This window comes from Pseudophryne corroboree, chromosome 6 (genome assembly GCF_028390025.1).
Source record: "Pseudophryne corroboree isolate aPseCor3 chromosome 6, aPseCor3.hap2, whole genome shotgun sequence".
Taxonomy (NCBI): Eukaryota; Metazoa; Chordata; class Amphibia; order Anura; family Myobatrachidae; genus Pseudophryne; species Pseudophryne corroboree.
The window spans coordinates 408,102,418-408,124,506 of NC_086449.1; positions in this window are offsets into that span (position 1 = coordinate 408,102,418).

Sequence of the window (22,089 nt, forward strand, 5' to 3'; positions counted from 1 at the left end):
ACTGGTGATCTCCCCTGAGATTTTTTACGAGGAAATCTGCTGGACGAAACATATGGTTTAAGCAATGAGCAATGGAAGGTATTTCCGATCCGTAAAGTTTTTGGTAAACGTAACCGGAAAGCAACTGGATTGACTTTTTTGATAATGAGAAATGGTCCAATAAATCTAGGACCCAATCTGGCTGAAGTTTGTCGAAGTTTGATGTTGCGAGTCGACAACCACACCCTGTCTCCTACTTTAAAAGTGCACGGCCGCCGGAGCCTGTCAGAAAATTTCTTTTCCCGGAAAGCTGCTTTTCTGAGAGCCAGGTGCACTTTTTTCCAAATAAGTTTAAGATGAGAGGTCAGGGCCAGAGAGGAGACAGAGGAATGTTGAAAAAATGAATTAGCTCTGGGGTGGAAACCAAAAACTGCAAAAAATGGAGACACATTGGTGGAGGAATGACAGGCATTATTATAAGCAAACTCCGCCAATGGAAGAAACTCAGACCAGTCATTTTGGAGTTTGGCCGAGTACAAACGCAAATATTGTTTTAGAGATTGGTTAACTCGCTCAGTCTGTCCATTGGATTGTGGATGATAGCCGGAGGTTAATGATAATTTCCTCTTTAACGAAGCACAAAAAGATTTCCAAAATTGCGCAATGAATTGTGGACCCCTGTCAGAAACAATATCGGTGGGTAACCCATGGAGTCTGAAAACATGACGGAGGAACAGGACTGCCAATCCCTGGGCAGATGGCAATCGGGGAAGAGCAATGAAATGGGCCATTTTGCTGAAACGGTCCACCACTACCCATATGACTCGGCATCCTGCTGACAGAGGGAGGTCCACCACAAAATCCATGGAGATATGCGACCATGGCCTAAGGGGAACATTCAAGGGCATAAGTTGACCAATAGGCAAAGAACGAGGAATTTTATGCTGTGCACAGACCTGACACGAAAAAACAAACTCTTTAATGTCTTTGGAAAGACCAGGCCACCATACTGAGCGGGATACCAATTCCAAAGTCTTGGCGATTCCAGGATGCCCGGCAACTTTGCTATCATGAAACTCTGCCAAAACAGTTGCTCTCAAAAATTCAGGGACAAAAAGACGACCAGCAGGAGTATTTCCAGGAGCTTGATGTTGAAGCAGCTTTAATTGGGAAAATACATCCTGTGTGAGACCTGCCTGAATGACTGAAGACGGAAGTATGGGAGTAACAGGACTGTTGTCTTGAACCGGAAGGAAACTGCGTGACAGGGCATCTGCCTTGGTATTCTTGGAACCTGGTCTGAAGGTGATAATGAATTTGAAACGAGTAAAAAATAAAGCCCAACGAGCCTGTCGGGCATTCAGTCGTTTAGCCGATTCAATGTATTGAAGATTTTTGTGATCAGTCAAAACTGAAATGGTATGGGTCGCTCCTTCAAGCCAATGTCTCCACTCCTCGAAAGCCCATTTAATAGCCAGCAATTCCCGGTTACCAACGTCGTAGTTGGATTCTGCAGATGAGAATTTCCTGGACATAAAGGCACAAGGATGTAATTCAAGGGAATCTGGATCCTTCTGAGACAGGATAGCCCCTACTCCAACCTCCGAGGCATCAACCTCAACAATGAAAGGTAATTCTGGGTTGGGATGTCTAAGGACAGGGGCTGAGACAAAGGCTTGTTTTAAGGCCTGAAAAGATAACTCAGCTTCACATGACCAATTGGTAGGATCTGCTCCCTTCTTAGTAAGTGCCACAATAGGAGCTACTAGGTCAGAGAAAGAGTGAATAAATCTTCTATAGTAGTTTGCAAACCCTAAAAAGCGCTGAATTGCTTTTAAATTGGTGGGTTGCGCCCAACTAAGGATGGCCTGGAGCTTTTTTGGTTCCATTCGGAATCCCCGAGGGGAAATAATGTACCCTAAAAAGGATACTTCTGTGACATGAAATTCACACTTCTCCAGTTTGGCATATAAGTGATTTTCACGTAATTTCTTTAGCACCTGACGCACCTGGGTAACATGCTGTTCCGCGGATTCAGAATATATCAAAATATCGTCTAAATAGACCACGACGAATCTTCCCAGAAACTCACGGAGCACATCATTAATGAGATCCTGGAAAACTGCCGGAGCGTTAGATAGGCCGAATGGCATGACCAGATACTCATAGTGGCCTGACTGAGTACTAAATGCCGTTTTCCACTCATCCCCTGACTTGATTCTGATGAGGTTATATGCTCCTCTCAGATCAATCTTAGAGAAAATAACAGCCGAACGTAGCTGATCAAAGATGACAGAGATCAGCGGCAGAGGGTAAGTATTCTTTACTGAGATTTTATTCAGAGCTCTAAAGTCAATGCAGGGTCTGAGTGAACCGTCCTTCTTCTCTACGAAGAAGAACCCTGCACTTAAAGGGGATTTAGATGGCCTGATAAACCCTTTCCCAAGGCTTTCTTTCACATACTCATTCATGGCCACAGTCTCAGGACCAGATAATGCATATAACCTTCCTTTAGGCAACGTGGCACCAGGAATTAACTCAATGGTACAATCATAAGGCCTATGGGGAGGCAAAATATCTGCATTGCCCTTGGAAAACACATCAACAAAATCCTGGTATTCCCCAGGAATATGTGCGGAACCGGCGGCAGCTACTCGGATAGGAAGCGTAATACATTCTTTATCACAGATGGTACCCCATTGTAGGATCTCCCCGGACTGCCAATCTATGATGGGATTATGAAAGGCCAGCCAAGGGTGACCCAGAACCACAGGAACTGCTGGACAATGGGTAAGGAAAAACTCAATCTTTTCAGAATGCAAAGCTCCCACCGAGAGCAAAACTGGAGGTGTACATAGAGAAATAACCCCATTGGACAAGGGACTCCCGTCTAAACCATGCATGGTGATACACCTATTCAAGGTTAGCTGAGGAATACCTAAGGCCTTGGCCCATGTTAAATCCATAAAGTTTCCTGCAGCTCCACTGTCCACAAAAGCAGAGACCGAGGAACAGAGGCTGCCATAGGAAACTTTAACAGGAACCAACAGTGAATTATTTGAGATGAGCTGCAGACCAAAGTGAACCCCCTCACAATTCACTTGGTCAGGAAGTTTCCCGACTTGTTTGGACAACTACGGGCAAAATGTCCCTTACCTCCGCAGTATAAACACAGACCAGAATTTTGCCTCCTGGTTCTTTCTTCCGGAGACAATTTGGAGAGACCTATCTGCATAGGCTCCTCTATGTCTACAGGAATGGAAGGAACCCAGGAAGAGGACCCGACAGATGCCCCTTTTTCAGCCCTCCGCTCTCTGAGCCGACGATCTATCTTAATAGAGAGCTCCATGAGGTTATCGAGGGTCGCAGGAGCGGGATACTGGAGGAGACTGTCTTTTATAGATTCAGATAAGCCGAGGCGAAACTGACTGCGCAGGGCTGGGTCATTCCAGCCACAGTCGTTCGACCAACGGCGAAACTCCGTACAATAATTCTCTGCGGGATTCCTACCCTGTCTAAGAGTACGCAACTGACTTTCTGCGGATGCCTCTCTATCAGGGTCGTCATACAATAGCCCTAAAGATTTTAAAAAGGCGTCTACAGACGATAAGGCCGGATCGTCTGTCTTTAAACCAAAAGCCCAGGTCTGAGGATCCCCCTGGAGCAGAGAAATAATAATCCCAACCCGCTGAGCCTCTGTACCTGAGGTAACTGGTCTTAAACGAAAATACAGTTTGCAAGATTCTTTAAAATTAAAAAACTGCTTTCTATCCCCCGAAAAACGGTCAGGCAGATGCATTTTTGGTTCAGGGACGACCCTCGGGGAGGTCCGTAACAGATCTTCCTGTGAGCTCACCCGGAGGGACAGATCCTGAACCATCTGAGTAAGTTCCTGAATCTGACTAACTAGAAACTGGCCAGGATTTGGCCCAACCCCGGTGGGATTCATGAGGCCGACAAAATTCTCCCAACTGAATAAGTGAAAAAATTAACTCTTGTTCAAATTTTTTCTTTTGTCTGGCCGGTGATAATGTTATGATTCCTGAACTCCAGACCGGAGGAGATCTTATGACAGGGATCTGAGTTCAGGAAAATAAGCTGGTTGTGGGAGCTGGAAGGCCTAGTAACCCCTGGCGCCCTAACTCCGTTGTCTCGCCCGTGTTATCAGAAATCCCCTGCGAGACTATGGTTGCTTGAGCCCATGGCAGCCGCGTTCGAAGGGCGGATTATGTCTGCCCAACCCCGATGCCCCCGCAGGTCTTAATGGGAGACAAGGGGAAGTCCGAGACAGGGTGATAACAAGGGGCCCTCTGACTAAGCAACACGGCCAGGGGTTACAAGCTGACTAACTAAACCAAAAGGTATGTGCGGACTAGCCGCCAGGGAAAAGGACAACCAAAGATCCACTGATCCGACACTCCTATCCGGCACCGCTGGACACCAGAGTGGATCTGTGGAAGCGGAATCCTCCGCAAAACTCCAGAACACAATATAAACAAAATAATAAACAGTAGCGGACAAGCCGCAACACACGGCTGTGCCGCGACTCACGAACACCACCAGATGTTAAAGGTGCTCGGTCAGACTCCAGGAACAGATGGTAACTTCCGAGTACAGGATCTCTTGAGGACAGGAACAACCGAATAGACCGGGACTGGGAACTCTCTGCAGCAGACAAGGCAAACAGGAAACTATCACCGGCGTCTGTAGGAAGTCCTGAGGATGCCTTTATTCAGGCATCCTCCAATCAAGATCCAGACAGGACAATCAAAAGAAATGCCGTGCAGCTTGCATGCTGCACGGCCAGCACATAATCAGGGCAATGAGGATAGACCCAGCAACGGGGAACGCGGCTGCACGTGGCGTCCCCGTTGCTAAGGCCAGAGGCGGCTCCGTGCGCCCGGCGTCTCAGCGTTGCCAGGGAGCCGGCGGCTGAACGCGCCCGGCGTCCCTGGTTGCTAGGCGCCGGGCCGCACGGCCGAGCGGACCCCGGCGCCTAACACCCTGCACCTATGGTAGCTACGCCCTTGGTCCCAGCTGTGATAACTTAACTCTTAATGTTTTTCATTTTCAAAAAAGCTGAAAAATTATCAAGAACATATTTTTTGAAATGGGTTTAAATATTTTAGTGAAACCAAATTATGTGCGACTTGTCCATATGTCCCCATTGTAACATTACACCCCACCCCTATAGTAGCAATAATTTGCCCCAAGTGGAAATAGATCCCACAATAGCATTACTCACCACTCCCGGTGTCCATTGATACCAATTGAAGGTTCTATCCCCCAGAGCCATCTTAACAGCATTGTACGCACTGGGCAAAGCAATACACCCGGGCCTCTACCCCCCCTTTCATGGGAATAAATGTAAGAAATAATAACTTACCCCTCCTGCGGTCCTGCACCGTCTCTCCACATGCTTCTATACAGTGAATGGTTGTAAGCACTCTGACTGCTGTATAGCTGCAACCATAAACCAATCAGCATGCTGATAGCCATTCCCTGTCTGGTTGCAAACTGGGAGGAAGTTATGCTGGGTACACACTAGGGATGACCATCGGTGGCTATATGGTAAGTGACCATCAATGGCTGCCATCTATGTAATGGATGACCATCAATGGTTTCCACAACCAATGGTCATCCCATTTCTTTCAATGAATGGCCCATGGACCAATCAGAACATAAGGGCGGGACTTCACAGGTGTCAAGGGCAGAGCTATGCACCTTTAAAAAAAATTGTTATGCGATCGATGGAGAAAAACCATCTGGTTCTCCCCCATCGATGGCAAAAGTATTCTACATCGACCATAAACCATTGATCATTATGAATCATCAATGGTCAATGGACATTCCTGGTATACATATTTGCACAATCCTTGAGAAACCAACTGACCGGTTTGCCCGACATTGGACAAGTGTGTACCCTCCACCAACTGACCTACACACCGGATCCTGGTCGCCTGACGGGTTTCCTGGTTTTTAAATCTGCTTAAAAACTAGGAAACCCAACTGTCTACCAGCCAACCAGTATTGTAGTGTGTAGGCTGCTGAGACCAGAGCAGGCAACCAATTTCCAGTCCCGACAACCCAGCACACTATCAGTATGGCGGTGTTGGGGAATCTGGAGGGTCTAGGCACCACCTGCCACTGCTACAGGAATCAACAGAGGGCATGGCAGCGATGACGGAAGGTGTCGTAGGCTATGACAGCAAGGAGCAAGGACACATTACCTTGGCAGCATGCAGAATAGCAACGATGCAGTTTCCCATCATTGCTCTGCATCATCACCCCACCACCTTGTGTGTCGCTTGGTTGTATTTTTAGAAAGACTGCAAACTCCAAGAGCACAGTGCAGGTTTATTAAAAATCATATTATACAACCCAATGGACCAAATCCAATAGCCTGAGATTTATGGGAACCAGAGCAAAATTGCGAAATAGACAACAATGAGTTTTCACCTGGACAGGATAACACCCACTATCACCAAGGTCTATCCACCCTGGTCTCCACACTGCACAGGACTAAGAGCAGGACTGTGTGATTGTACTTTTGTCACCCTATCCCTGTCACCCACGGCTTCTCCCAGTTACCTCTCCCTGTCACTCTGTGCCTTTCTCTATGCCACCCACTGGTCTGTCATCCTCTGCCTCACTTTGTCACCCACGTATGGCATATTATGAACTTAGGGTGGGTCAGAGGAGGGTCCACCCCAAATATAGGAGTATATTTTAGCACCTGGGCTCAGCACTCACAAGTTCCGACACTGTTTCACACCCCTATGCTGAGGTCATTTATTCACATTTGCACTCGTCACATTCCAACGTTAGTATCAATTAATCTTTTTACTAATTCTCACATATCAAATAAAATGTAACTAAAATGGTTAAAAAAACATTTTATTAAAATTCCAGGAAGGTTTAACCAGGGCAAATATGATTTTGTGCTGTTTTGTTTATAAACACCACAAACAAATACTTTGTGTTTTTTGCTTCACCAGTAATTCACTGTTCAAAAATTGCTGCCAGTAGGATTCTAGTTAGATTTTGGCATACATATCTATATTTGCAAATGAAAATTATCAAATCTCATTGTCTCAATTTAAATGCTAATAATGTGTAGGAATAATATTACAACACTTTTTAAATTAGAAAAGCTATAACCACTATAAGCCAGCCACTCCTGCAGATTTCATTTCATGCTTTATTTAATTGTGATAGGCAGAGCCGGCCATAGGCATAGGTAAACTAGGCAATTGCCTAGGGCATTTGATATGCCATGGGGCATCAGCAGCTTCTGCTGATTAAAATGATATGCGGCATGCCTATATTCTGTGTGTAGCATTTCGTATGCAGATACAGCCACAGTCGCACACAGTATATAGGCATGCTGCATATCATTTTAATCAGTAGAAGCTGCTTGTGCATCCTAGCCACATAGCAATGCAAATAAGATGCATTTTCATTAAAAAAGGTGCCAGATGTTAGCATTGAGGCAAGATTTATGAGGACACATCTGTATCCATGCAGAGGCAGAGGTCACAGTGTTAGTGGCAGTGTGATTGCTGTGTGCATGTGAGTGGGTTGGTTGTGCAGTAGTGTTCGGAATATGTGTAAGGAGCATTATGTGTGTCATGTAAAACTGCATTAATAATGTGCAACATATGTGTAAGGGGCACCATGTGTGTCATTATGTGTATAAGGGCATTAATAATGTGTGGCATATGTGTAAAAGGGTACTACTGTATGTGCGTCATTATGTGTATAGGGTCACTAATAATGTGCAGCAAATGTGTAGGGGGCACTATGTGTGTCATTATGTGTATAAGGGCATTAATAATGTGCGGCATATGTGTAAGGGACATTATGTGTAAAAGGGTATTAATAAAGGTTGTCATAATATGTAAGGCGCATTATGTTTATAAGGACATTAATAATGTGTCTCATATGTGTAAGGGGCATTACTGTGAGGAATTATGTGTATAAATGCATTACTAATGTGTAGCATTATGTGTATAAGGTGCTCTACTATGTGTCGTTGCATATAGAAAGGGCACTACTGTATCGTCTAATGTGAATAAAGAGCAATAGGATGTGGTGTAATGTGAATAAGGAGCAATTCAGTATGATGTAATGTGAAAAAGGGGCTGTACTGTGAGGAGTTTAAAAGGTAAAGTGATACTACTGTGGGATGTAATATGAATTATTTACACTATCGCATGATCAGATGTGAATGAAGGTGCAGTACTATGGCGTAACTGGAATTGGGGTAACTATTGTGTGGCCATGCACCTTGCCAGCAAAAACACACCCCTTTTTGGGCTGTGCGCCAAATGTGCAAACTGTTCCTATTTAAAATATAGGGGGTACAAACACCAAAATAAGGACTGCTATGGGTGAGGGGTGATGGTGCTGGGAAAGAGGTGCAAGGTCAGAGGCGGAACCAGCGGTGATGCGAGGGGGCACCAGCCAAAATCTTGCCTAGGGCATCATATTGGTTAGGGCCGGCTCTGGTGATAGGTAACCTACTTTATCTCACCCCTACATGAGTCCCACTCCTGCAGATTTCATGCTTTATTTGAATTGTAATAGGTAACCTTCTTCTTTGTTTATAGTTAGTTATTCCTAGCCACTACTATAGTAGGAAATCACTGTGTACTAGTGGGGGATGTACTGATGTGTTGTTAATCACACCTATAGCTTACCTTTTGTTGTGGGTGGGGTCTCAGAGGGTGGGTTCTGTTAGTAAGCAGGGCTGTCTCTATGTGTTCATTTATATTTAAGCAGTACATGGTTGGATGCATAGCCTCTGGCTGCATAGTATCTGAGCTGTAAAGTATGTTAGTGTTAAGTATGAAGTTACGGCCTTGGAGATAATTGGAGATGAACTGGAGAGGAACATAAGGACAGCAGACTATCTTCCCTACCAGCAAACTACAGCCTACAGAGAGTAAACTAATAGAATACCACCAACGCCTGCAGCCTGCACAGCCTGGACACTGACCTCCCTGTCTGATAAAGGGGTACATTTACTAAGCAGTGATAAGAATGGAGAAGTGAGCCAGTGGAGAAATTTCCCCACCAACCAATCAGCAGCTCTGAATCATTTTATAGTATGCAAATTATAGATGTTACTTCAGTGCTGATTGGTTGCCATTGGCCACTTCTCCACTGGCTCACTTCTCCGCTCTTATCACTGCTTAGAAAATGTACCCCTTAGTAACAGCCATACTGCTCTCACATATTGCTCTCTGCACCTCATTCATACTCTCTACAACCACTGTATAACATTCTCAGCTTTTCTGTTCCTTCCATTATTTACCAACAAACCGGTTTTCACTGTCTTTGCTTTTACTACACCCCATTCTCATTGTTCTTTCTATTTTACACCCACTCCATTCTATATTATTCCTCTGAACAACACTACTGTACTGGAATTATGGCTCCTCGATCCTGTCCCATACCAATCCTCACTGCTAGGTCACCCCCCACCCAAATTTCCAGCCTACCAACACGCATTCACAACCCAGCAAACCTGATCCCCATCTCCCCTGTCCCCTCCCTTCCCTTCTCCTGTGCACTCTGGAATGCTAGATCAATCTGCAACAAGTTACCCGCTATCCACGACCTCTTCATCTCCCATTCTTTTAACCTTCTTGCCATCACTGAAACCTGGCTCTCCTCCTCTGACACCACCTTCCCTGCTGCCCTCTCCTACGGAGGCCTCTCCTTCACCCACACAGTCAGACCTGATGGTCGCCTGGGTGGAGGCGTGGGCATCCTTCTCTCCCCTAACTGCACCTTTCGTGTCATCCCGCCTGAGCCCTCCCTCACCTTCTCCACCTTTGAGGTCCACACTATCCGCCTCTTCTACCCCATTCACCTCCATGTGGCAGTGATCTACTGCCCCCCTGGCCGCTGTTCACCTTTCCTTGACAACTTTGCTGCCTGGCTTCCCCACTTTCCTCCGACCTCCCCTCTATCATCCTCGGTGACTTTAACATACCTATTGACATCACTAATGCTGCTTCCACTAATCTTCTCGCCCTTTCCACCTCCTTTGGACTTTCTCAATGGTCCTCTGCCCCTACTCACAATCTCGGTCACTCCCTCGACCTTGTCTTCACCCACCGATGTGATCTCTCTGATGTCTCTAACTCTTCCTTCCCTCTCTCTGACCACCATTTGCTTTCTTTCACCCTCTCATCTTCCCCTCTCCACTCCACGTCCAGACCTACCATCACCAGACGCAATCTCGGGTCTCTCAACCCCGCTATCCTGTCCTCCCTCGAGACCTTCCTCTCTCCTCTTTCCACTATGACTTGTCCCAACCAGGCAGCCGCCTTCTATAACTCTTCCCTTACTGCTGCTCTCGACTCTGTGGCCCCCCTCTCCTCTGCCCCCCTCCGCCGCTCCAAACCCCAACCCTGGCACACCAAACTTACACGATTCCTACAAAAATGTTCACGCTCCGCAGAACGCTCCTGGAGGAAATCCCACTCTCTGGCAGACTTCCTCCATTTCAAGTTTATCCTCTCCTCCTATAGCTCTGCTCTTTCTCTCGCCAAGCAATCCTTTTTCCAAGCACTCATCTCTTCTCAGTCCTCCAGTCCACGCTGACTCTTTGAAACTTTCAACACTCTCCTTCGCCCCCTCCTCCTTCCCTCCCCTCCTCCCTCACTGCCACTGACTATGCCTCCTTCTTCATTTCCAAAATTGAGGATATTCAAAATTACATCCCCCTCCCATCACCCCTCTGCTGCCTCCCGGCCCCCACCATCCCTCCCCTCCATCCATCCCACCCTGTTCTGCTTCCGTCCCACCTCAGGCAAGGAAGTCCACTCCCTCATATTATCCCCCCCCCCTCAACCTGCCCCTTGGACCCCCTCCCCTCCCGTCTTCTCCGCTCCCTCCCCCCCCCACTGCCTGCTCCCACCTTGCTCACCTCTTTAACCTATCTCTCTCTACTGGCATCTTTCCCTCACCATTCAAACATGCTCTGGTGTCCCCTATTCTCAAAAAAAACAACCTCGACCCTTCATCACTCACTAGCTACCGCCCCATCTCTCTTCTCCCCTTCGCCTCCAAACTACTTGAACGACTGGTCTACAGCCGCCTCACAAGCTACCTCTCTGACCACTCCATCCTTGACCCACTACAATCTGGCTTTCGCCCACTCCACCGAGACTGCCCTGGTGAAAGTCACCAATGACCTGCTTTTGGCCAAATCCAAGGGCCACTTCTCTTTGCTTACCCTTCTGGACCTCTCTGCTGCTTTTGACACCGTGGATCACCCTCTCCTCCTCTGCACACTCCAAAATGTTGGCCTCTCTAGCACCGTCCTTGACTGGTTTACCTCATACCTCACTAACCGCTCCTTCTCTGTGTCTGCCTCCGGAACCACCTCACACCCTTCCATCCTTCCTGTTGGTGTCCCCCAGGGTTCTGTCCTAGGCCCCCTTCTGTTCTCCCTGTACACCTGTTCCCTGGGTGCGCTCATTAACTCCTTTGGCCTTCAATACCACCTCTATGCTGATGACACACGACTCTACCTCTCCTCTCCTGATCTGTCCCCCTCTGTCCTCTCTCGGGTCTCCAGCTGCCTCTCTGCCATCTCCTCCTGGATGTCTGAGCGCTCTCTGAAGCTTAACATGGACAAAACTGAACTCATTATCTTTCCCCCAGCCAGAGCAACACCCCCTACAAATATCTCTATTACTGTTGACAACACTATCATCTCCCCCGTTCCCCAACTCCGCTGCCTGGGCGTCACTCTTGACTCCTCCCTCTCCTTTGCACCCTACATCCAAGCTCTGGCGCAATCTTGTCGGTTCCAGCTATGCAACATTGCTCGCATCAGGCCATTTCTCTCCCAGAGTGCAACCAAAATTATCATCCACTCACTGGTCATCTCACGACTCGACTACTGCAATGCTCTCCTCACTGGCCTCACTTGCTCCCACCTCGCACCCCTCCAATCTCTCCTCAACTCCGCAGCTAGGCTCATCTTCCTCTCCCGCCGCTCCACTTCTGCCACTCCCCTTCGACAAAATCTACACTGGCTCCCATTCCCCTACAGAATCCTCTTCAAACTCCTCACCCTCACATACAAGGCCATCTCTAATTCCACTGCTCCCTACATCTCCAACCTCCTCTCCCTTCATACCCCCTCCCACCCACTATGGTCGGCTGATGACCGTCGCCTCTCCTCTGCCTTGGTCACTGCTTCCCATGCACGAGTTCAGGATTTTGCCCGTGCTGCACCCCTTCAGTGGAACGCGCTCCCCCGCTCCATTAGACTCTCCCTGACCTTTCAAAGCTTCAAACGGGCACTGAAAACCCACCTATTTATCAAAGTATACCCCTCCAATGCATAACCTAGTCCTTAGGCTGCTCCTCCATCCCCCAGCCCCACGCCTTGAACATCTCTGCTTTGCTTGCATACTGCCATCGGGCTTCCTCCTGCTTGCTTGCACCTCATGTCATCTGTCACTCCTCCCATAGGCAAACGCAGGGGGGTTTCTAGTTGCCTGGAAACTCCCTCTCTAGCCCACAATATGACCACTATAGCAGTTGTATATGCAGTAATACAATTTCACTAGAGCTGCATGTTTTAAAGATCTCCTTAAATAAATAAGTAGATCGTTTAAAATGTGTCAGCCAGTAATTAATACATGTGTGGGCTCCAACTAGGAGATCTGTAAAACATGCACTGTTGGGGCTGCTCTGCTATAGACCATCTACAGGTTTAATTATTAATACTGTTTCTAGGTTCCTCTACCGCTTCCCTGGCCTTGCTCCAATGCTCTGGATTGGAGCCCACATCTGATATACAGCATTCAGCTCAGGCAGGATGTCCCTACTGCCACATCTAATGGCTTAACGTGATCGCCGGCCCTGTACATGTTGGAATTATAACGTACAGTACATTGCACTTTGTATGATGCATGTTATAGCAGCTTCATGCTAATTATGCCCTCTGCATGGACTGGCCACTTGGACTCTTAACACCAAGCACCTGGAAACCCCCGTTCAGTAATCCTGCGTTTGCCATTGACCCCTCCCCACTAGATTGTTAGCTCTTCAGAGCAGGGCCCTCTTTCCTATTGTTGTCTAAGCCCTCTTCTCGACACATTTCAGTCAGCGACCATCTTTACCTGCTTTTTCTCCTACTGGTAAAGGCTCCTCTCTATCTATGGCCGCCAGCCCCAAGTAGTACAATAATTACTCCCTTGCTAATTACATCTAAGCTGTATTATGTTTTGAGAACTGTGGCGCTCTTTGTTACCTGTACTCCATTTTTGTTATTTAATTACTGTTATGCTAAGTTTTGTCTCCCTGTACTGTCCTTTGTACGGCGCTGTGTAACACTTGTGGTGCCCTATAAATAAAATGTAATAATAATAATAATGATAACATTAAGGGTGGGATATACTAAACAAAATTTGCGGTAAAACTTCAGTTTTCGTGTATCGATGTGGAGGGTATTGCCATCTTTTTTATAGCGATATCCTATACAAGCCTATGGGCTTCTTACCGCATCCTGCCTTCTCTGCTCCCCCTTACCTGTGTACGGTCAGCCACAATCCATGTGAAACAGCGGCTCCACGATACCCAAACCTCCTCCTCCCCCGCAGCCCAGAGAATCCCTGCACACGTCACCTCCTGGGCCTGGGAGGTGACGGACCACAGAGAGACCCCCTGCCAATCTTCTCACAGGTATCGCAGGGGGGCTCTATCATCGCATTGCGATGCTAATCGCATATGTTAGTACATATGCAATTAGCATCGCTGTGATGAGCAGAAATGTATGTTAATACATCCCGCCCTAAATGAAGGGACACGTTTTTTATTTGCTATGATGCATGAGTGATTTTTGTGCGTGTGTGTATGTGTGATATCACACATACACACACAAAAATCATTAAGACATCAGTTCTAAAAAACTATATTACCTCTGCTGTATGATGATGATATTGGTTATATTCATAAATAAACAGACGTCTTCCAGACCATAATATTGCCTACATGGATAGTGAATACTGACTGAAGTTATTGTCTGCCCAGGGAGGACAAACCGCCATCGATTTCCAGCTTCTTACACTCACTTACGAAGCCCTCACCCACTCTTCTCCCTCTTACATCTCTGACCTTATCTCCCTTTACTCTCCCACCCGTCCTCTTTGCTCTGCTAATGGGGTGTAGTATGGTATGCCGGCGGCCGGGCTCCCGGCAACCAGCATACCGGCGCCGGGAGCCCGACCGCCGGCATACCGACAGCGTGGCGAGCGCAAATAAGCCCCTTGCGGGTTCGCTGCGCTCGCCACGCTGTGGGCACGGTGGCGCGCTACGCGCGCCACGCTATTTTATTCTCCCTCCAGGGGGGGTCGTGGACCCCCACGAGGGAGATCAAGTGTCGGTATGCCGGCTGTCGGGATTCCGGCGCCGGTATACTGTGCGCCGGGATCCCGACAGTTGGCATACTGAAGACCACCCCTGCTAATGCACGCCGCCTCTCATGTCTTCTGATTACTTTCACTCCTACAGTACATCCAAGATTTTTCATGTGCTGCTCCCTATCTCTGTTATTCTCCACCTCTCTACAAAACTTTAAACAGGCTCTCATTCCCACTTCTTTACCAAACCCAGCCAACTCTCATCCTAAGCCCACTGTTCCACGCTCACTGCCTACCCCTCTGTGTCACCCCTGTCTGCCTGCCCCTCCGCTTTAGAATGTAAGCTCTCATGAGCAGGGCCCTCTTCCCCTATGTGCTTTTCCTTCTCTTACTTAAACCTCCGTCTACTCCATACTCCTTTGGTTTTCTGCCACCCTGATACTTATTTCAGTATTGTCTGCTGATGCAGATATGTTTATATACCCTGTACATTTCCTATATAATGTCTTGAACTATAAGTCACTGTTTTCTTATTTTGCTCATTTGTCTATGTACTCGGTAACTGGGCGCTGCAGATCCTTTGTGGCACCATTTAAACAAAGGGGTTGGGTTCGAGTGACCGGCGTTTGGGAAGCCGCCAGTCACCATACCGACGCAGGGATCCATGCTTTTAGATGGCCGGCGGGGAAGGGGGGGGGGGCGCAATGAAGCTGTGCTTGCCACGCAGTGGGCCCGGTGTCTCAATGCGCTTGTCACAGGTTCTATTCCCACTCTATTGGTGTCCCCACTCAGGAGTGGGAATAGTCCATGTTGCTTGGCATGCCAACAGGCGGGCTATTCAGTATTCGGGATCCCGGCGTTGGTAATGTGACTTGCGGGAACCGCATCCCAAATAAAGGATAATAATAATATTAATAATAATAAGAATTTACTCACCGGTAATTCTATTTCTCGTAGTCCGTAGTGGATGCTGGGAACTCCGTAAGGACCATGGGGAATAGCGGGCTCCGAAGGAGGCTGGGCACTCTAGAAAGATTTATGACTACCTAGTGTGCACTGGCCCCTCCCACTATGACCCTCCTCCAAGCCTCAGTTAGGACACTTTGCCCGGACGAGCTGACATAATAAGGAAGGATTTTGAATCCCGGTTAAGACTCATACCAGCCACACCAATCACACTGTACAACTCGTGATACTATATCCAGTTTGACAGTATGAAAAACAACTGAGCCTCTCAACAGATGGCTCAACAATAACCCTTTAGTTAACAATAACTATTTACAAGTATTGCAGACAATCCGCACTTGGGATGGGCGCCCAGCATCCACTACGGACTACGAGAAATAGAATTACTGGTGAGTAAATTCTTATTTTCTCTGACGTCCTAGTGGATGCTGGGAACTCCGTAAGGACCATGGGGATTATACCAAAGCTCCCAAACGGGCGGGAGAGTGCGGATGACTCTGCAGCACCGAATGAGAGAACTCTAGGTCCTCCTCAGCCAGGGTATCAAATTTGTAGAATTTTGCAAACGTGTTTGCCCCTGACCAAGTAGCTGCTCGGCAAAGTTGTAAAGCCGAGACCCCTCGGGCAGCCGCCCAAGATGAGCCCACTTTCCTTGTGGAATGGGCATTTACAGATTTTGGCTGTGGCAGGCCTGCCACAGAATGTGCAAGCTGAATTGTACTACAAATCCAGCGAGCAATAGTCTGCTTAGAAGCAGGAGCACCCAGCTTGTTGGGTGCATACAGGATAAACAGCGAGTCAGATTTTCTGACTCCAGCCGTCCTGGAAACATATATTTTCAGGGCCCTGACAACGTCTAGCAACTTGGAGTCCTCCAAATCCTTAGTAGCCGCAGGCACCACAATAGGCTGGTTCAGGTGAAACGCTGACACCACCTTAGGTAGAAACTGGGGACGAGTCCTCAATTCTGCCCTATCCATATGGAAAATCAGATAAGGGCTTTTACATGATAAAGCCGCCAATTCTGACACTCGCCTGGCTGAAGCCAAGGCCAATAACATGACCACTTTCCACGTGAGATATTTTAGATCCACGGTTTTTAGTGGCTCAAACCAATGTGATTTTAAGAAAACTCAACACCACGTTGAGATCCCAAGGTGCCACAGGGGGCACAAACGGGGGCTGAATATGCAGCACTCCTTTCACAAATGTCTGAACTTCAGGTACTGAAGCTAGTTCTTTTTGAAAGAAAATCGACAGAGCCGAGATTTGTACTTTAATGGAGCCTAGCTTTAGGCCCATATTCACTCCTGCTTGCAGGAAATGCAGAAATCGACCCAGCTGAAATTCCTCTGTTGGGGCCTTTTTTGCCTCGCACCATGCAACATATTTTCGCCATATGCGGTGATAATGCTTTGCCGTAACATCTTTCCTGGCCTTAATAAGCGTAGGAATGACTTCTTCCGGAATACCCTTTTCCTTCAGGATCCGGTGTTCAACCGCCATGCCGTCAAACGCAGCCGCGGTAAGTCTTGGAACAGACAGGGCCCCTGCTGTAGCAGGTCCTGTCTGAGCGGTAGAGGCCACGGGTCCTCTGAGAGCATCTCTTGAAGTTCCGGGTACCACGCTCGTCTTGGCCAATCCGGAACCACGAGAATTGTGTTTACTCCTCGCTTTCTTATTATTCTCAATACCTTTGGTATGAGAGGCAGAGGAGGGAACACATAAACCGACTGGTACACCCACGGTGTCACTAGAGCGTCCACAGCTATCGCCTGAGGGTCCCTTGACCTGGCGCAATATCTTTTTAACTTTTTGTTGAGGCGGGACGCCATCATGTCCACCTGTGGTTTTTCCCAACGGTTTACCAGCATCTGGAAGACTTCTGGATGAAGTCCCCACTCTCCCGGGTGGAGGTCGTGTCTGCTGAGGAAGTCTGCTTCCCAGTTGTCCACTCCCGGAATGAACACTGCTGACAGTGCTAGTACATGATTCTCCGCCCATCGGAGAATTCTTGTGGCTTCTGCCATCGCCATCCTGCTTCTTGTGCCGCCCTGTCGATTTACATGGGCGACTGCCGTGATGTTGTCTGACTGGATCAGCACCGGCTGGTGTAGGAGCAGGGATTTTGCTTGACTTAGGGCATTGTAGATGGCCCTTAGTTCCAGAATATTTATGTGAAGGGAAGTCTCCTGACTCGACCATAGTCCTTGGAAGTTTCTTCCCTGTGTGACTGCCCCCCAGCCTCGAAGGCTGGCATCCGTGGTCACCAGGACCCAGTCCTGTATGCCGAACCTGCGGCCCTCTAGAAGATGGGCACTCTGCAGCCACCACAGTAGAGACACCCTGGTTCTTGGAGACAGGGTTATTAAGCGATGCATCTGAAGATGCGATTCGGACCACTGGTCCAACAAGTCCCACTGAAAGATTCTGGCATGGAACCTGCCGAAGGGAATTGCTTCGTAAGAAGCCACCATCTTTCCCAGGACCCGCGTGCAGCGATGCACTGATACCTGTTTTGGTTTCAGGAGGTCTCTGACTAGAGATGACAACTCCCTGGCTTTCTCCTCCGGGAGAAACACTATTTTCTGGACTGTATCCAGAATCATACCCAGGAACAGTAGCCGTGTCGTCGGAACCAGCTGTGACTTTGGGATATTCAGAATCCAGCCGTGCTGGTGCAGCACCTCCTGAGATAGTGCTACTCCCACCAACAACTGTTCCTTGGACCTCGCTTTTATTAGGAGATCGTCCAAGTACGGGATAATTAAAACTCCCTTTTTTCGAAGGAGTATCATCATTTCCGCCATAACCTTGGTAAATACCCTCGGTGCCGTGGACAGTCCAAACGGCAGCGTCTGGAATTGGTAATGGCAATCCTGTACCACAAATCTGAGGTACTCCTGGTGAGGATGGTAAATGGGGACATGCAAGTAAGCATCCTTGATGTCCAGGGATACCATGTAATCCCCCTCGTCCAGGCTTGCAATAACCGCCCTGAGCGATTCCATCTTGAACTTGAATTTCTTTATGTATGTGTTCAAGGATTTCAAATTTAAAATGGGTCTCACCGAACCGTCCGGTTTCGGTACCACAAATAGTGTGGAATAGTAACCCCGGCCTTGTTGAAGTAGGGGTACCTTGATTATCACCTGCTGGGAATACAGCTTGTGAATTGCCGCTAGCACCGCCTCCCTGTCTGAGGGAGCAATCGGCAAGGCAGATTTTAGGAACCGGTGGGGTGGAGACGCCTCGAATTCCAGTTTGTACCCCTGAGATACTATTTTAAGGATCCCACTGATCGCTGAAATTCTTGAGGCGGCCCCCCACCGTACCTGGCTCCGCCTGTGGAGCCCCACCGTCATGCGGCGGACTTGGAAGAAGAAGCGGGGGGGGACTTTTGCTCCTGAGAACCTGCTGTTTGTTGCAGCCTTTTTCCCCTACCTCTGCCTCTGGACAGAAAAGACCCGCCTTTTCCACGCCTGTTTTTCTGGGTCCGAAAGGACTGAACCTGATAAAACGGCGCCTTCGTAGGCTGTGAGGGGACATGGGGTAAAAATGCTGACTTCCCAGACGTTGCTGTGGAAACTAGGTCCGAGAGACCATCCCCAAATAATTCCTCACCCTTATATGGCAACACTTCCATGTGCCTTTTAGAATCTGCATCTCCTGTCCACTGGCGAGTCCATAAGCCTCCCCTAGCAGAAATGGACAATGCACTTACTTTAGATGCCAGTCGGCAGATTTCCCTCTGTGCATCTCTCATATATAAGACTGAGTCTTTGATATGGTCTATGGTTAGCAGGATCGTGTCTCTGTCTAATGTGTCAATATTTTCTGACAGTTTATCTGACCACGCAGCGGCAGCACTGCACATCCAAGCTGACGCAATAGCTGGCCTAAGTATAATGCCTGAGTGTGTATATACAGACTTCAGGATCGCCTCCTGCTTTCTATCAGCAGGTTCCTTGAGGGCGGCCGTATCCGGAGATGGTAGTGCCACCTTTTTAGACAAACGTGTGAGCGCTTTATCCACCTTAGGAGGTGTTTCCCAACGTGACCTATCCTCTGGCGGGAAAGGGAACGCCATTAGTACCTTCTTAGGAATTACCAATTTTTTATCAGGGAAAGCCCACGCTTCTTCACACACTTCATTTAATTCATCTGATGGGGGAAAAACTACGGGTAGTTTTTTCTCCCCAAACATAATACCCTTTTTAGTGGTACCTGTATTTATATCAGAAATGTGTAACACCTCTTTCATTGCCTCAATCATGCAGTGAATGGCCTTAGTGGGCATCAGGTTAGACTCATCGTCGTCGACACTGGTGTCAGTATCAGTGTCGACATCTGGGTCTGCGGTCTGAGGTAGCGGGCGTTTTAGAGCCCCTGATGACCTGTGCGACGCCTGGACAGGCACGAGTTGAGAAGTCGGCTGTCCCACATTTGGCATGTCGTAAAATTTCTTATGTAAGGAGTCTATACGTGCACTCATTTCTTTCCATAAGCTCAACCACTCAGGTGTCTGCCCCGCAGGGGGTGACATCCCTTCTAAAGGCATCTGCTCCGTCTCCACATCATTATCCTCATCAAACATGTCGACACAGCCGTACCGACACACCACACACACACAGGGAATGCTCCAACAGAGGACAGGACCCACAAAAGCCCTTTGGGGGGACAGAGTGAGAGTATGCCAGCACACACCAGAGCGCTATATAATGCAGGGACTAACTGAGTTATGTCCCCTATAGCTGCTTTTTCTATATAATTGTATACTGCGCCTAAATTTAGTGCCCCCCCCCTCTCTTTTTTACCCTTTTCTGTAGTGTAGACTGCAGGGGAGAGCCAGGGAGCTTCCTTCCAGCGGATCTGTGAAGGAGAAATGGCGCCAGTGTGCTGAGGGAGATAGCTCCGCCCCTTTTCTGCGGACTATTCTCCCGCTTTTTCCTATATTCTGGCAGGGGTATTTTCCACATATATAGCCTCTGGGGCTATATATTGTGGTATTTTTGCCAGCCAAGGTGTTATTATTGCTTCTCAGGGCGCCCCCCCCCCCCCCCCCCCCAGCGCACTGCACCCTCAGTGACCGGAGTGTGAAGTGTGTGTGAGGAGCAATGGCGCACAGCTGCAGTGCTGTGCGCTACCTTGGTGAAGACTGATGTCTTCTGCCGCCGATTTTCCGGACCTCTTCTTGCTTCTGGCTCTGTAAGGGGGACGGCGGCGCGGCTCCGGGACCGAACACCAAGGACTGGGCCTGCGGTCGATCCCTCTGGAGCTAATGGTGTCCAGTAGCCTAAGAAGCCCAAGCTGGCTGCAAGCAGGCAGGTTCGCTTCTTCTCCCCTTAGTCCCTCGCTGCAGTAAGCCTGTTGCCAGCAGGTCTCACTGAAAATAAAAAACCTAATTTCTATCTTTCTTTCTAAAGGCTCAGGAGAGCCCCTAGTGTGCATCCAACCTCGGCCGGGCACAAAATCTAACAGAGGCTTGGAGGAGGGTCATAGTGGGAGGGGCCAGTGCACACCAGGTAGTCATAAATCTTTCTAGAGTGCCCAGCCTCCTTCGGAGCCCGCTATTCCCCATGGTCCTTACGGAGTTCCCAGCATCCACTAGGACGTCAGAGAAAATAATAATAACAACAACTAATTTCCACTTGAAGCTAGTGGCTATCTCATTGGAATTATGCTGGCTCTCTTTCATATTGCTGGCTATTTTATTTGGACTCCTGTGTCAATAGATTCACCTGTATGAGACAATATTGCGAGCATGGCCCTCTTATCTCTGTCTGTCTGTTATCACCCAGTCTCATCTTACTACTGTTATGTTCACAATTATAAATGCTCCGTTTCCAGGGAGGAGATGGCGCGTTGCAGGGGCGGTCCGTGTGAACGGTGGCAGAGTCGTCTGAACGGGGGCATGTTGTGGGCATGATCACGGCGGCAGCGTGATGTCACACGCAGCCGCTGTGATCAGGGAGAAGGCGGCAGGTCTTATGCAGGCGCAGCCGAGCTGCGCCGGCAGGAGTCTTCCAGTATTTCTGCTAACAAGCAGAAATTGCGATCACTCGCAATTTCTGCTTGTTGAAGGGGGTGGGGTCTCCGGTCAGCATGCTAGGAAAAGGATAGCAAATTCTGCTGATTAGCAGAATTTGCTGTCCTTACTAAATTAGCCACTTAGTCAGGTTGCCTCTTTGTAATTATCTTTTACATAGTTTATTTTTAAACATACCTTTTGTTTTTACTTTTGTTGAATTTGGAACTGGAAGTTCAGGTTATTTGTGGTCTTATTTGTGGTCTCCAGTTTCAGTGTGCATATGGTGACCGATAGGCAGAGGCGTATCTAGCACGGGGCGAGCAGGGCACGTGCCCTGGGCGCCATGGTAGCCCCAACAGAGGGGGGCGCCAGCGGCACCTGCACGGCCCACTCGCCCCATGCATCAGGTATTCCGCCGGCGCTACCCGCGGCGCTTATCCTGTCTCCCCGGCTGCTGTGCCTGTCACAATAGACAGGCAGCGGCAGCCAGGAGCCTCCCCCTGCTCCCCCACTGCAAAGTGTACGCGATCGCGCGTGCATGCCCGTGCGCGACCTCGGGGGGGGGGGGGGGGGGCGGCCCCTGAACAGCAGTGAGTGCAGGTGAGCGGGGTAATCTTTATACTTCCCTGTCGGGACAGGGGAGGGAAGGGGGTGCGGGACATTTTGTGTGTGTGTGTGTGTGTGTGTGTGTGTGTGTGTGTGTTAAGTCAAGTGTGTGTG